This window comes from Dipodomys spectabilis, unplaced genomic scaffold, assembly GCF_019054845.1.
Source record: "Dipodomys spectabilis isolate Male_0828 unplaced genomic scaffold, ASM1905484v1 ptg000377l, whole genome shotgun sequence".
Taxonomy (NCBI): Eukaryota; Metazoa; Chordata; class Mammalia; order Rodentia; family Heteromyidae; genus Dipodomys; species Dipodomys spectabilis.
This window is the reverse complement of record NW_024871054.1, coordinates 1620191-1636403: the sequence shown is the minus strand read 5'-3', so window position 1 is coordinate 1636403 and position 16213 is coordinate 1620191. Positions and strand designations below refer to the sequence as shown.

At 38.6% G+C, this 16213-nt stretch overlaps 1 pseudogene; it reads left to right on the top strand.

Annotated features, from left to right (window-relative positions):
- The first annotated feature begins 1356 nt into the window (after positions 1-1356).
- Positions 1357-6410, top strand: LOC122096567 (annotated as a pseudogene).
- The last annotated feature ends 9803 nt before the right edge of the window (positions 6411-16213 follow it).

Here is a 16213-nt window from a genome sequence, read left to right as displayed (position 1 = left end):
AGAATGAAATTACAAAACAGGCATTCACAATGTATCTATAACTTCATAATGACAATGTGATGTCATAATGCTATGACACTATAATGCTATGATGCATTATGCAATATTATATCACAATGGGTATTGATGTCTCAGTGATGAGATAAGAATGGGTTTGTCATATCAAAATGACTTTGTAGTATCACAATGATAAGTCTACTGTCAATTCCTTCTTGTTCACAATGAGGATACTAGGTCATTTTAAAAAGTTTTGAGGTCATAGTAGTGTTGTAAAAGCACAATAAGTTACTTATATCACAATGGCAATGTGATGTCACAATATTATGTCAAAATGCTTTGATGTCACAACTGGTGGGTGATGGCATAATGGTGATGTTGTCACAATAGGTTTTTGATTTCACAATGGTTGGTGATGTCAAAATGCCATGCTGTATATTGTTATGAATTCCCAATGAGTATATTACTTCACAAATGAAATGTGATGTTTACAAAAGGCATTTTTGTCTCTATCCTTTTGAAGTCCTACTAGTTTTTTGATGGCACCATGTGAAACAAGGGTCATGATTTCTGGCAGTGTGATGTCACAGTGGTCATATCACAATGAATTTCTAATATCATATGTCATACCAGAAAGATTATGAGGTAGAAGATTATGAGTACACAATTGTCCTAAGATATCTCAATGGTAATATGTCAGAAAAGTTTTGACAGGATGTCAATGTGTTAGTGATATCACAATGCCAATGTGTATTCCAAAAGGGATGTTGATGTTAAAATATTTGTGGGATGACAATAGGGGTCTGTTATCAACCCTCATTCCACATTTGAAATCTAATGATATCATAGAATAGGCATTCACAAAGTGTCTGTGATGTCACAATGACAATGTGATGTAATGATGCTATGAGGTCATTGTATTTTCGTGATGTCACAATGAGCTGATGTGGTCATAATGACAATGTGATATCACACTGATGATGTCACAAAGTGTTTGGGATGTTACAAGAGCATTTCTGATCTCAATTGTTATTTACTCATCATGAGGATATGGGTATACAAAAGGGTTGTGATGTCACAAAGATTCTAAGTGGTCATAATAGGTTTGGGGTTTCACAATGTGATTGTATTGTCACAAAAGCAATGCGATATCACAATTGGTTTGTTATGTCCAAGTGACATTAGGGTCACAATGGGTTAGTGATTACATGAAGATCCTGTAATAACCAGCAGGTCCCAAGTAATCCTTGGGACCCAATAATTTTTGTGCCCCTGTAGACCTGCCTTTCAGTGAGAGCCAGGCACGCTCTCAAAGGTGGAGGGGCATGCTGCTGGATTGGGTGGGGTATCAAGCCCCACATGGTGAGCTGTCAAGAAGGAATTGGGCAGAGGGTAGTTTGGTAAGTAATGGTTGAAACCTGTTAGGCAGGAGACCCTTTGGATTGGGGAAGCAGTAGAGCCAATGGCTAGGCTACATGTTCAGAGTAACAGAAAGAGAAAGGGGGAAAGACCTAGTAGGAAGTGGTGAAACAGCAGGAGGGGAAAGACTTGGGTGGAGAGGAATTTTAGGGATAGCAGGAGGGGAAGGACAGCAACTGGCCTCTGGAGGTCATCTGTGGATTCTTTAAATGTCCATTTAGGACCTCCTCTGGAGAACCTCTTTTAGAGGACATCTGGAACTATTCTGGAGTTCATCTAGGTCCTCTTTTAGAGATCATCTACAGCCTCATTGAGAGACAATTTAGGACTTCCTCCAGAGGTAATCTGGGGAATTCAATAATAAACTATCTGGAACTTTTTGAGGATCATCTTGAGCCTCCTTTTGAGGACATCTGGGATCTCATCAGGAGGTCATCTATGTCTCCTCTGGAAGTCATCTAGGGCTTCCTTGTGAAGTGATCTGGGTCCTCCTTTGGAGAAAATCTAGGGCACCCTCAAAAAGCCATCTTGGACATTATCTGGAGGTAATTTACTGCTTTTTCAAGAGAGTATATGGGACTAACTCGTGAGTCCATTGAGACCTCACCTGGAGGTCAACTGGGGTCTCCATAAGAGGTCATCTGTGACCTTTAATGAGGTCATCTGGCACCTTATCAAGAGGCCATCTGAGAACTCCTATTGAGTCCATCTTGGGCTACCATGGTAAGCTGTCTGGGGCCTTCTCTGGAGGTCATTTGGGGCTCCTTTAGAAACTATTTGGAACCTCCTCTGGAGGTAATCTGGGCTTCCTTGAGAAAAAAATTTGGGGCTTTTTCGAGAGGGTAATTAGGGACCTCCTCAAAAGGCCTCTGGAAATTCCTCCTAGCTTGGAAGTCATAAGGGACCTCATCTGGAGATCATCAGGGACTTCCTCAAGAGTCCATCTCTGACCTCCTTTGGAGATCATCTGGGGTTTCCTTGAGAAGCCATCTGGAACCTATGCATGAGTTTATCTTTACCTCCTCTGGAGGTAATCTGGGGATTCCTCCAGAGGTAATACTGGGCCTCCTCAAGAGGCTATCTAGGACATCCTCTGAAGGTCATCTGTGGCTTCTTTGGGAAACCATCTAGGACTTCTTTGAGAGGTCATTTTGGCCTCCTCCATAGGTCTTCTGGGACATCCTTAAGAGGTCATCTTTGAGAGATGTGGCACATATGAGTTAAGTGTCTGTGGCTATCGATCTGTGTGTGTTTGCTGATAGTTCTATGTCCTGTATGCAGGATGGGAGAACAATGTCCTAAAGTTCTCATAACTGAAAAATCTCCCCTGTCATAGGATTCCCCAGAGGAAGACCACTCGTGTACTCTCCCTCATATTCTGTGCCATCAACACCTCTGATATTCAGTACCCACCATACCAGAAATTGTACCAACATTCTCAGGTAGTTCAAGGTGGTATGGTCCCCTTATTACCCTTGAAACAGGTGCATGAGGGAGATGGTGGGAAAGTCCCCTTCTAATGTATGTTTCCTTTACAACTAGGGATCTGTGTGGTTGGAAAGAGCAAAATGCACCCTTTTCTGAAAAATCCCAGGGGCTCATCTCGTTGTTAGAGACAGTATTTTTCACACACCAGTCTAGCTGAGATGATTGTCAGCAAGATTTACAGGTGGAAATAGAGTGAATCTGGCACAGTGCTTTGAATTGGACCTAGGACCAGATGGTTCCCCCACTGTTGACTCATTCCATTTAGAGAAAGTCTTTTCCCAGAGGAAACCAAGCGGGGAGTACAAGATTGATTGAGGTAAGGAGGTACTTAACAAGTATCACTAGACTCTGCAGGGATCTAGGAAGTGACTAGGAAGCAAACTCATTGATCTAAGGTGAGCAAGACTGTATAACTCCCCATTAATCCCCTGATACTTTTCTGGAACAGCTCCTGGAGGCCTATAGGACCTGTAGCCTATAGATCCTGATGCCTCAGAGAATGGAAGAGCCATAAATATGGCCTTCATTACCTAGCTGACACCAGACAGTAGAAGAAAGCTTCAAAAGTTAGGTTTTGTGGGAAATATGTTATGAGTGGGTAGCTGTTGTCCAGAGAATGTTTGATAACAGAGATAACCTGGAAGAAAACCAGTCTAAGAAGGGGACAGGGATCAAGAAACCTTTGGTAAAGACAGGATAAGTCACTTGCAAATGGCAGTAGGGAACCTCTAGGACTAGATCAATGTGATTATTAGAAGAAAAATCAGAAAAGGAATCTCCAAGGAGGAGAAAGAGAAAATGGTTAAGTAAGCATGTTAGCCTATTGGAAACTGTGTTCATATCTCTGGAAAAACATGAGGAGCTTGGGGCTCTGAAATCCACCTATATTCAACTAAAAATTTAGCTCTGAACGTCACAATAAACGAGGTAAAGAAAATATTTACACATTTCTGTCTAAAACAGGATTTAAAAAGACTGAATCCAATACCTACCACTCAAAACCCATCAAGATATTAAAAGTGCATTGAACAGCATGCTGGAGAAAGCCAAGAATTATGGAATGTGAAGAAATGATTTGAAGACATAAATCAGGAACATGTGAGAGTCAAAAGTGAGAACAAAACCCTCAAAATGAAACTGGAAAACGTTCAAATTAATTCCAAGTACATCAACCTTGGCATGCATGAGGCAAAGATGGGGACCAGAGTTCAGAGGCTGAAGGAAGAACAGGATGCCACCACTACTGTCCTTGCTCAATACAATAGAGGCATGGAGGATATACTGATGCTGCATGTGCAAATCAAGGCCCATAAAAAGGAGCTGGACATGATACAAGAATGTTTTAGGCTGAAGTATAAGCAAATTATAAGATGTGAAGCTTGTGAACAGACATTCGAAGCAACAAAGAAAGAACTGAGTGTTGTTAGTGCCGTGTCATGGAAGAGGAGGCCAAAAAAAGTGAAGAGAAAAATATTGTTACTCAAACAACACACATACTCTCATGGTAACCAAAGGAGCATTAGGCAGAAAAACAGAAGAGCTAAACAGTTGAAAGATCAGTCACAAAAATACACTGATATGAAAAAGAAGAAACTACAAACAGTTTGCTTAATCATCATAAATATCATGCAAAAGCATCCTGCACCAATGGAACAGGTGGAGGTGCAAAAGTAATCCCCTCAATTATACCACTGAGAACTTTAAGGAGGACTTAAAGAACAAGAAAAAGTGCTGTGAGAGAGAGCAGCAGTGACACAGAAACTCTCCTGTGACCCTAGCCGAGCACTTTCAGGGTAAGGAGGACTTTCAGAAGGAGATTGGGATCATGAAAACAAGATTTCATCAGAGAAAAGGAGGAGAATGAAACCGAAGAAGTCTCCAGCCAGACAGAGGTTCAGAGTACTCACCAGAATTTAAAGAAACTAGAGACCCTGAGGCTCATAGAAACAACTGTGTGGATCAGATAGGTCAGGAGAAAACTAAAACCAGTGAAGTCTCTAGAGATACTAGTCATAAAGATGAAAGCAAGAAGCCAAAACAGTGGTAACAAGATTGCAACTGTGGTGACTGAACTTATGTTTATGGTTATCAGCCTTCTGTCTCTTTATATCTGGTTATTAGGCACCTCTGTAAATTGCCCCGTGTCACTGCCTAAACCTGTCTTGAAAACCAGTGGGCCTTCAGCCTGACAAGCCTATGTGATATTAGTAGAATGTTACCATCAGGTAAATATTGGAAATCTGTAACATGGAGAGGGCACTTATGCAAGGAATCTCACCTGGTGAATTTTGGGATGTGGACTTCACAGAGGTAAAGGCTAGAATGTATAGTCTTGGAATGTGTTAGTACTAGTGTCCACTTGTTCAGACTGGGCTGTGGTCATAGTAGTTTGTAAAAAAAATATGGACATTGTTTCTTTGGTAAGGGGCATTGAGGTTGCTGGGCAGCCTGGACACTGGCAGCAGAGGGGTGGGGGGAACACTGAATAAGCTTCCAAAATAATACCTACACTAGTTATTCTGCTAAAAGAGGGGACCAATATTTCCCATGGCATCTCTCAGCATGTGAGTGACATCAGTGACTGGCAGGTGATTGCTGAGTCTGTTAGAACCGCTGTGGGTCCCCATGGCATCGACAAGCTTATTGTGGATGGCCAAGGCAAAGCAACAATTTCTAATGATGGGGCGAATCTTCTAGAACTTCTTGATGTTGTCCATCCTGCAGAAAATACTTCAGTGGACATTGCCAAATCCCAAGATGCCAAGGTTGGTGATGACACTACTTCCATGACACTACTGGTGGCAGAGTTTCTGAAGCAGGTGAAACCATATGTGCAGGACGGTTTGCACCCTCAGATGATCATCCTATCTTTCCTCACAGCCACATAGCTGGAAGTGAACAAGATCAACGAAATTTCTGTGACTGTGAAGAAGGAAGAAAAATGGAATAGAGGAAGCTGCTAGTGTGCCCTGACAGCTCTGAGCTCCAATCTCATTTCCTACCAGAAAGCCTTCTTCGCCAAAATGGTGGTTGATGCTGTAATGATTCTCGATGAATTGCTACAGCTTAAAATTATTGGAATCGAGACATCCAGAGTGGAGCGCTAGAGGAATCTCAGCTAGTGGCTGGTGTTGTGTTTAAGAAGACTATCTCTAATGCTGGGTTTGAAATGCAACCTAAGTAGTACAAAAACCGCATGATTGCCCTTGTAAATGTTGAGCTGGAGCTCAAAGTTGAGAAGGATAATGGTGAAATCAATCCACACAGTGAAAGATTATCAGGCAATTGTCGGTGATGAATGGAACATTCTCTATGACAACTAAGAGAAGATTTACCAATCTGGAGCCAAATTTATTTTGTCTAAACTCCCCATTGGAGATGTGGCCACGCAGTACATTGCTGATAGGAACATGTTCTGTGCAGTCTGTGTGCCTGAAGAGGATCTGAAGAGGACAATGATGGCCTATGATGAGATCATTGAGATAGAGCTTTCCAAGTACCTGTGAGATTACTCAAGGACTATTCCAGGCAAGCAACAGCTGTTGATTTTGGCCTATGCCAAGGTTTTGGCGTTTTTCCATGCCAGTTGTGTGAAAATGCTGGTTTTGATGCCACATTCTCAACAAGCTGCGGTCTCGGCATGTCCAGGGTCGCATGTGGTATGGGGTTGATGTCAACAATGAGGACATTGCAGACAACTTCCAGGTCTTGTGGGTGAGTCAGCTATGGTGCAGATCAATGCCCTGACAGCAGCCTCAAGCTGCATGCCTTATTGTGTCTGTCAATGAGACCATCAAGAATTCCCATTCTACTGTGGAAACTCCTCCAGTGGCTGTCTGGGACAGGGGCCACTTCTATTAAGAGGCATTGCTAGTTGGCTGTCAGGCTGCTGTGATTCTACTCACCCTTCCTGGCTTGATGTATTGGTGTAAAAGGAAGTGATAATAATTGGCCCACTCTACTCAATGGAGGTTATTAAAATAATATTGAAAGCTTAGAATTAAAAAAAAATATATGGGTCATTGATTTCACAAAGGCAATGTGATGTCACATTGGTTGCTGTCGTTTACTATGGGTATCACTAGTTCACCATGAGCACATGCTAATAATCAGCGGTGCCCCAATAGTGAGGCCCGATAATCATCATTGCCCCATGGTCTGGTCTGCTGGAGAGGTCGGAGATGGCCACAGAATGGGGAAGTCATGCTACTGGTATAAGTGTGGTGTCAAACCCTCAGGGTGAACTGTCATAAACTGATTGGTCAGTGGGCAGTTTTGGAACTAATAGCTAAATACGGTTAATTAGGAGAACCTTTGGTGTGGGAGAGTGGTATAGCTTATATATAGGCAGCATCTTCAAAGTAACAGAACATAGAGAAACATAGAAAAAAAACCTGAAAGGAAGAACGTGGTGAGACACTAGGAGAGGAAAATTTTGGGAGGAGAAGATGTTGAGAGCAGGAGGGGAAGGACAGCTACTGGCAAGACAAGACTGGGGAGACTGAAGAGACCCGAACAGAAGGAAGTGATGGAAGGGAAAAATAGGAAAGACCTGGAAGGAAGGCCAGGTCTGTAGCAAAGAAGGGAGGAAGGGAAAAGGAAAAAGCCTTACCATGTGAAGTCTGGAGCTTTGAAGAACATAATTTTGGGGACTGGTAGTTTGCAAACCAATTGACAAAGGGTAGGTCTGCCCATTGGAGGTATGAGGTTTGGTTGCCGAGACTGATCCTGGCTCTGGATATCCAGTGCAGGACATGGTACTTACAGGCCCAGTTCTGGTGTAACTAAATTTGCTTATTGTCTTACTTGTGCCTCAAAAGACTGTCTTGTGCTTAATAGATCATAAGTATATGAGTTCGTAGAAGTATCTTTATATTCCAATGGCCATGAATTTTCCAAAATGTTATAAGGTCATAGTAAGTTTTTGAAAAATTATAGGGTACCGATATCACATTGGAAATGTGATGTCAAAGTATCATGTCATCATAATATTTTGATGGCACAATTATTTGGTGATGTCATAATTATGATGATATCACAATAGGTTTGTGATGACACATTGGGTTGGAATGTCAAAATGACATTCTGGATCTCAATTGTAATTAACTCACAAAGAATATATGAATTCACAAAGTGACTGTGATGTCCAAAGGCATGATGTCACAGTGGATTTCTGGTAACCCATATCATACCTGAAATATGATATTGAATATTGAAGAGCTCATAAAGTGCTAAAGATATTACAATGGCTGCATGTCATAAAATTTATGCCAGGAGAGATTTATATCACAGTGGGTTAGTAATATCACCATGGCAATGTGACATCACAAAAAGATTGTGAGGTCAAAGTGGTTATGAGGTCATATGGTTTTTGGATAACCCACATATCACATTTGAAATAGAATAAAATCACAGAATAGGTATTTATGTGTCTATGACATCACAGTAACAATGTAATGTCATAATGCTATAATGCCATTGTAGTTTAGCAATGATACAATGAATTTATGGTGTCATAAAGATAATGTGATTCACACTGGTGATGACATCACAAAGGTTCGTAATGTTATATAGATATATCTGATCTCAGTTGTCAGTAGTTTTCAAGGAGGATATAGGTAAACAAAGGGACTGTGATTTGGCAAAGGCCATGTGTTTTCTCAAAGAAGTTAAGATGTCCTAATAGTTTTGGGGTGTCACAATGTGATTGTGATATCACAATAGCAAAATGTTTTCATACTTAGTTTGTGATATATCATGGTGATGATGTCAGAATGGGCTTTTGATGTAACAGTGAGTTTGGAATATCATAATGACATGAAGAGTTTGAATTGCTTGTAAATCAAAATGAGGATATAAGTTCAAAGAAGGAGCTTGATGTCCCAAAGGGGATAAATTTTCTGAAATGTTATGATGTCACCGTAGGTTGGTGAACATACAATGGGAAAGTGATATCAAAATATCAAAGTGATTTCAAAATATCATGTCATAATGTTTTGATGTCACGATTTGCTGGTGATGCCATATTTGGAATGAGGACACAATAGTTTTTTTTTCTTTTTTTTCATTTTTTTTTATTGTGAAAATACTGTACAGAGGGGTTACAATTACATGGGCAAGATAATGAGTATATTTCTTATCAAGCATTTTAGCCTCCTCCTTTGTTTCCTCTTCCCATCCCTTCCCATCACAATAGCTTTTTTATGTCACAGTAGAGTTGTGATGTCACAATGGCATGCCACATCTCAATTGTTATTAAATCACAATCAATGTATCAGTTCAATGGGGAATGTAATGACTCTAAAACCTGTATTGTCCCAAATGTGAAGTCCTTACCTGTATGTAATGTTACAATGTGACCCAGTGGTCATGAAATCTGACAATGTGATGTCCCAATGGACATGATGTCACAGTGGATTTATGATATCACTTGTCATATCTGAAACATTATGAGATTGAAAACCGAGGGTCTGAAATATCACAGTGGGAGCATGTTACAAAAGGAGGAAAGAACAGGTATGTAATATCATCATAGGTTAGAAATATTACAATGGCAATGTGATATCACAATGACTATGAGGTCACCATGGTTTTGTGATGTCAAAATACATGCCACATATGAAATAGAATGAAATCACAGAATAGGAATTCACAATGTGTATATGTCACATTGACAATGTGATGTCCCATTGAAATATCATTTTTTTTAAAATTCACAATGAACTGATGGTGTCATAATGACATTGTGATATCACACTAGTGATGTCACAAAGGGTTTGTGATGTTACAATTGCATTTCTGAATTCAATTTTCATTAAAACAAGGATATGATACACAAATAACTGTGATGTCACAAATGCCATGTGTTTCTTCAAAGCAACTCACAGGTCCTAATAGTTTTGAGAAGTCACAACATTATCGTGATGTCACAGTGGCAATGTGATGTTAAAATTAGTTGGGGATGCCACACTGGTGATGTGGTTACAATATGTTTGTTATGTCATTTTGTTCAGAGCAAGTTTGTAATATCACAATGACATGTCCAATTTCAATTGCTACTACTTCTAAATGAGATTATGAGTTCACAGAGGAGATGGAAGTCCCAAAGTGCATGAATTGTCTAACATGTCATGAGATCTTACTAGGTTTGTGAAAACATGATGGGACAGTGATATAAAGTGGTAGTATGATCATGAAGCATTGGCCATGTTATGTCACAATGCATTGGTGATGTCACAATGGTGATGTGTTCACATGGGATGATATAGTGACAATGGGTTCATGAGGTCACAATGAGTTTGTAATATCACAATAACCTGTCCAGATTGGATACCTACTAATTTACAATGAGGTTATGAGTTCAAAGAAGGAGTTGAAAGTTCAAAATCACATGAATTTTCTAAAATGTTAGGTGTTTATAATAGGTTTGTGAAAACACAATGGAACAGGAATATAACAATGACAATGAATTGTCAAATTATCGTCATAAAAAGTTTTTGATATCACAATTAGCTGGTAATGCCATAAGGATGATGATGTTGCAATAGGTTTGTAATGTCACAATGGGTTGGTGATCTCACAATGGCATGCCAGATCTCAATTATCGTTAATTTATGATGAGTATATGAGTTCACAAAGGGACTGTGATGTCTCTAAAGCCATGTGTTGCCACAAATGTGATGAAGTCCTAACATGTTTGTGATGTCACATGTGACAGTAAAGAGTGACTGAGATGTCAGAAAAGCCATGTGTTTTTTCAAAGGTGCTAAGACAGCAGAATAGGTTGGGTTTTCACCATGTGATCGTGGTGTCAAAAATGGCAATATGCTGTCACAGTGGTTTTGTGATGTCACATTGTGATGAGGTAACAATGGGTTTGTGATGTCACAAGATTATAATATCATAATAATATTTCCTATCCAGTTGCTTCTTGTTCACAATGATGATACAAGTTCACAGAAGTAGCTTCAAATCCCAGTACATGAATTTCCTAAACTCTTATGAGATCATTCTAGTTTTATGAAAACATAATGTGACAGTGATATCCAAATTGTAATATGATGTCACAATCTCATATAAGAATACTTTTATGTCACAATTAGGTGGTGATACCATACTGGTAATGAAATCCTAATAGGTTTATGGGTGTGTGATGTTACAATGGCATTCCAGATGAAATTGTCACTAATTCACAATAAGTATATGAGTTACGACAAGAACTGTGATGTCACCAAAGGAATGTCTTGTCAGAAATGTGATGAAACCTAACAGGTTTGTGATGTCACAAGGTGAAACAATTATCATGACATCTAGCAGTATAATCTCACAATGATCCTGAAATCACAGTAGATTTCTGATATCACATGTAGTACTTGAAATGTTCTGAGGTGGAAAACAGACTATCTCACAAAGGACCTAAGATATCACAGTGGCAGCATGTGTCATAATTTGTGAGTAGAGGACAGGTTTGTGATATAGAACCAACCCAGGTGCCCTTCAGTAGATGAATGGATTAAGAACACCTGGTATACATTAAAATAGAGTCCTATGCCTCATCAAAAATAATGAAAACACCCCCTTTGTTAGAAAATGGAAAGACATCACAATTTGTGGTGATGCCATGTTAGTGTTGAGGTCCCAATAGGTGTGTGATGTCACAATGGTTTTGTGATGTCACAATGATATGCTGCATCTCAATAGTCATTAACTCACAGTGAGTATATGAGTTCACAAAGAACTGTGAAGCCTTCAAAGGTATGTGCTGTCACAAATGTTTTGAAGTCTTAAGATATGAGCTCTGTGATGTCACCCTGGGTTAGTTATATCACAATGGCAAAGTGATGTCAAGAAGATTTTGTGATGTCACCATGGATTTATAATATCAGATGCCATTTTGAAATAGCATGAAATTACAGAATAGGAATTATCAATGTGATTATGATGTCTCAAAGATAAAGTGATGTCATAATGTTACGATGTCATTGTAGTTTTGTGGTGTAACTTTCCATTTTACCATCACAATCGCATTCTGACATCCCCAACCTATTATGTCCTCTTAGCATCTTTGAAAAAGCACATGGTTTTGACATCATGGTACATTTGTGTGCCAATATTGTGAATTAATAAGGATTCCCTGCATGCCTATAAAACATCACAACCTCTTTGAGACATCATCACCAGCGTGACATCACACTATCATTATGATACCATTAGCTCATGACATAACAAACCACAAAGATAGCATAACATTATGACTTCAGGTTGTCATTGGGATGTCATAGACACACACTGTGAATGCCTATTATGTAATTCATTCTATTTCAAATGTGTCATATGTGTTATCAAAAACCTATTGTGACCTCATAAAGATTCATCGCCAGTGTGAAATCACTTTGTGACATCAAAATCCCATTGTGACATTATATTGCCATTATGCTATAATTAACTCACTGTAACATCACAAACCTCTTCTGTTCTCATAACTTTTTTGTGTGTCAGTCATGGTGCTGGAATGCTGGGCCTCGGTGCTGTGCCTCAGATCTTCAGCTCAAGGCTAGCATTCTATCACTTGACCAGAAGCACTACTTCCATTTTTTGGTAGTTTATTGGAAATAACAATCTCACAGACTTTCCTGCCCATGCTTGGTTTGAACCACTATCCTAAGAGCTCAGCATCCTGGCTAGCTAGGATTAGAGGCAAGAGCCACTGGCTGCTCCTAAGTTTTGTGACACACTCATTGTTACATCACAAACTATTGTTACCTCATCACCAATATGGCATCACCAACTAATTGTGACAACAAAACATTAATATTACCTGATATCTTATTACATTGTCACTGTGATTTCAGTCCCATTGTGTTTTAACAAATGACCTTAGAAAATTGATGACTTTGGGAACTCAAGCTCCTTCTCTGACTTCATATCCTCTTTGTGTACTAGTAGAAATTGAAATCAGATATGTGATTGTCATATGTAGAATTTGTGATATCACTATCTGATGGTGACCTTGTCACAATGACATCAAAAAACCCATTGTGACATCACATTGCTTTTGTGACATCATGATCACATTATGACTTCCAACTTTTTTTATGTCCTCAGCACACGTGAAAGAACACAAGGGCTTTGTGACATCACAGTCCTTTTGGGTAACCACATTATCATTGTGAACTAAGGACAATTGAGATCAGATTTGCCATTTTAATATCAAAAAATCTTAAGGACATGACTAGTATGACATCACATTGCCATTATGACACCATAACTTACTGTGATATCACCAAAGTACAATTATATCATAGCATTATGACATTACATTGTCATTGTGTTATTGTGGACATATCTTGAATCCCTATTCTGTGATTTCATTACTTTTCAAATGTGGCTGATGGATGGCAGAAACCGACTGGAACATCATAAACATTGTGAAATCATATTGCCACAGTAGTAACAGTAAGCCACTGTGACATCATAAACCTGTCCTATCCTGTTAACTTTTGTGATATGCTGCTTTTTTGAAGTCATAATCTGTTTTCAACCTCATAATATTTCAGGTATAACGTGAGATGTGGAAAATCCACTGTGATACAATGAGCATTATGACATCAAACTGCCAGATATCATGATCATTGAGTCACTTTGTGACATCACAAACCTTTTAGGACTTCATCACCTTTGTGACAACACATGCCTGTGGATTCATCACAGTTCCTTTGTGAACTCATATATTCATTGTGGGTTAATGAAAATTGATATCGCCATGCCATTGTAACATCCCCAACTCATTTTGATATCAGAACTCAACAACAATTGTGACAACAAAACATTATGACAACATGTCATTCTGACATCCATTGCCATTGTGACATCATATTGCCATTGTGTTTTCAGAAACCTATTATTATATCATAATGTTTTAGAAAATGCATGTGCATTGGGAAGCTCCTTTGGTGAACTTGTATCCTCATTGTGATCTAGTATCAATTGAAATTGTCATGTCATTGTGTTATTACAAACTCATTTTGACATGCCAAACACATTATGGCATCATCATCTGTGACTTCACAAATCTATTAACACATCACCTTGCCATTGTGACATCAACATCAAAATATGACATGCCAAACCTGTTATGAACTCTTAACACCTTTGAAAATAACATTGCCTTTGTGACATCAGAGGCCCTTCATGTACCTGGCTAAACTTTATGAACTAATGGCAATTGAGATCCAGCATGCCATTGTGATATCACAAACATATTGTGATTTCATCATCAGCATGGTATCACCAACTAATAGTGACATCATAAAATTATTATGTCACAATATTTTGGAATCTCATTGCCATTAGATTTTCACAAACCTATTATGATATAAAATTTTAGACAATTCATGATCTTTAGGACTTCAAGCTCCTTCTGTGAACTTGGATCCTCATTCTGAACTAATAGCAATTGAAATTGGACAGCTCATTAGACTATTTCATACTCTTTTGATCTCACTCACCCATTATGACCTCACAAACACTCTGACATCAAAAACCCTTTGTGATATCATAATACTGATGTGACAACAGGATCACATTCTGACATTCCAAAACAATCAGGAGTTCATTGCAACTTTGAAAGAAAACCATGGCTTTTGTGATATCACAGTGTCTTGTATATGCTTATCCTCACTGCGACCAAAGGACAATTGAGATCTAACAGTCCATTTTAACATATCAAACTCTTTGTGACACTATCCCCAGTGAGACATCATATTGTATTTATGAAATGATCAGCATATTGTGACAACAAATCTGCAATAACATCATAATACTATGGCATCACTTTGTCATTATGATGTCATAGACACATTATGAATACCTAATCTGTGATTTTCTTTTAATTCAAATCTGGCATGAGGCTTGATATAGAAACCACATAACCGTTGACACATCAAATTCTGTGACATTACATTGCCATTGTCATATCTCTAAGCCACTGTGACATCACAAGCCTATCCTGTCCTCAGAACTTTTGTGGCATTCTACCATTGTGACCTTTGTGAGCTCATAATCTTTTTTGACCTCATAATATTTCAGGTATGATATTTGACATCAGAAATCCTCTGTGACCTCATAACCATGTTAACATCACAGAGTGCCAAACATCATAAATATTGTGTCACATTGTGAATTCACAAACCTATTATGACTTCATCTCCTTTCTGACAACACATGACTGTAGACAATACAGTCCCTTTGTTAACTCATATACTGATGGTAATTAATGACTAATGACAATAGGCATAATATTGAGTGTCTGATGAAATTCATTGGGATATCATCACCAGTATGGTCTCAGCAAATAATTGTAAGATAAAAACAACATTATGACATGATGATGTAGTGACATCACATTGCCATTGTGACATAACTGATATATTGTACTTTCACAAACCCGGAAAGACCTTATAACATTTCAGAAAATTTATGGACATTGTGGCTTCAAGATACTGTGAACTCATATAAATAATGTGAATTAGTAACAATTGAGTTTGGACAAACTCAAAAACTTATTTTGACCTCATTGTGGCATCTGTGTTATCACAGTCTTCTTTTGTATCCATATCATCATAAACTAATGACAAGATCAACCTGCCATTGTAACATCCCAAAAACTTTTTGTGATCATCAGCACTGTGACATTGAATTGTAGTTATGATAACATCAGCTGCTTGTGACATCACAAAATGACAATGACATCATAGAATTATGACATTCCATTATCAGTGATGCCTTAAACACATTGTGAATGCCTACTTTGAGATATCATTCTATTTCAAATGTGGCATGTGGGTTGGTATCAGAAAGCAACTCTGACCTCATAAATGTCATCATCAACTAATTTTGATATCAAAATTTTATTATGACATGATATTGTGACATCACATTGCAAGTGTGATATCACTGTCACATTGGGCTTTCCAAAACCTATAATGACCATATAACATTTGAGAAAATTCATGTCCTTTTGGACTTCAAGTTCCTTCTGTGAACTCATATCCTCATTGTGAACTAGTAGTTATTGAAATATATGTATGATGTGATATCAGAAATCCATTGTGACATCATGACCATTGTGACATAATAATGACAGATGTCATGATCATTGTGTCCCATTGTGACATCACAAACCTGTGAGGATTTCATCACATTTGTGCAAAATATGCCTTTTGAGACATCACAGTCCCTGTGGGAAATCATATAATCATTATAAGTTAATGACAACTGGGATCAGACATACCGTTATGATATCAACAAC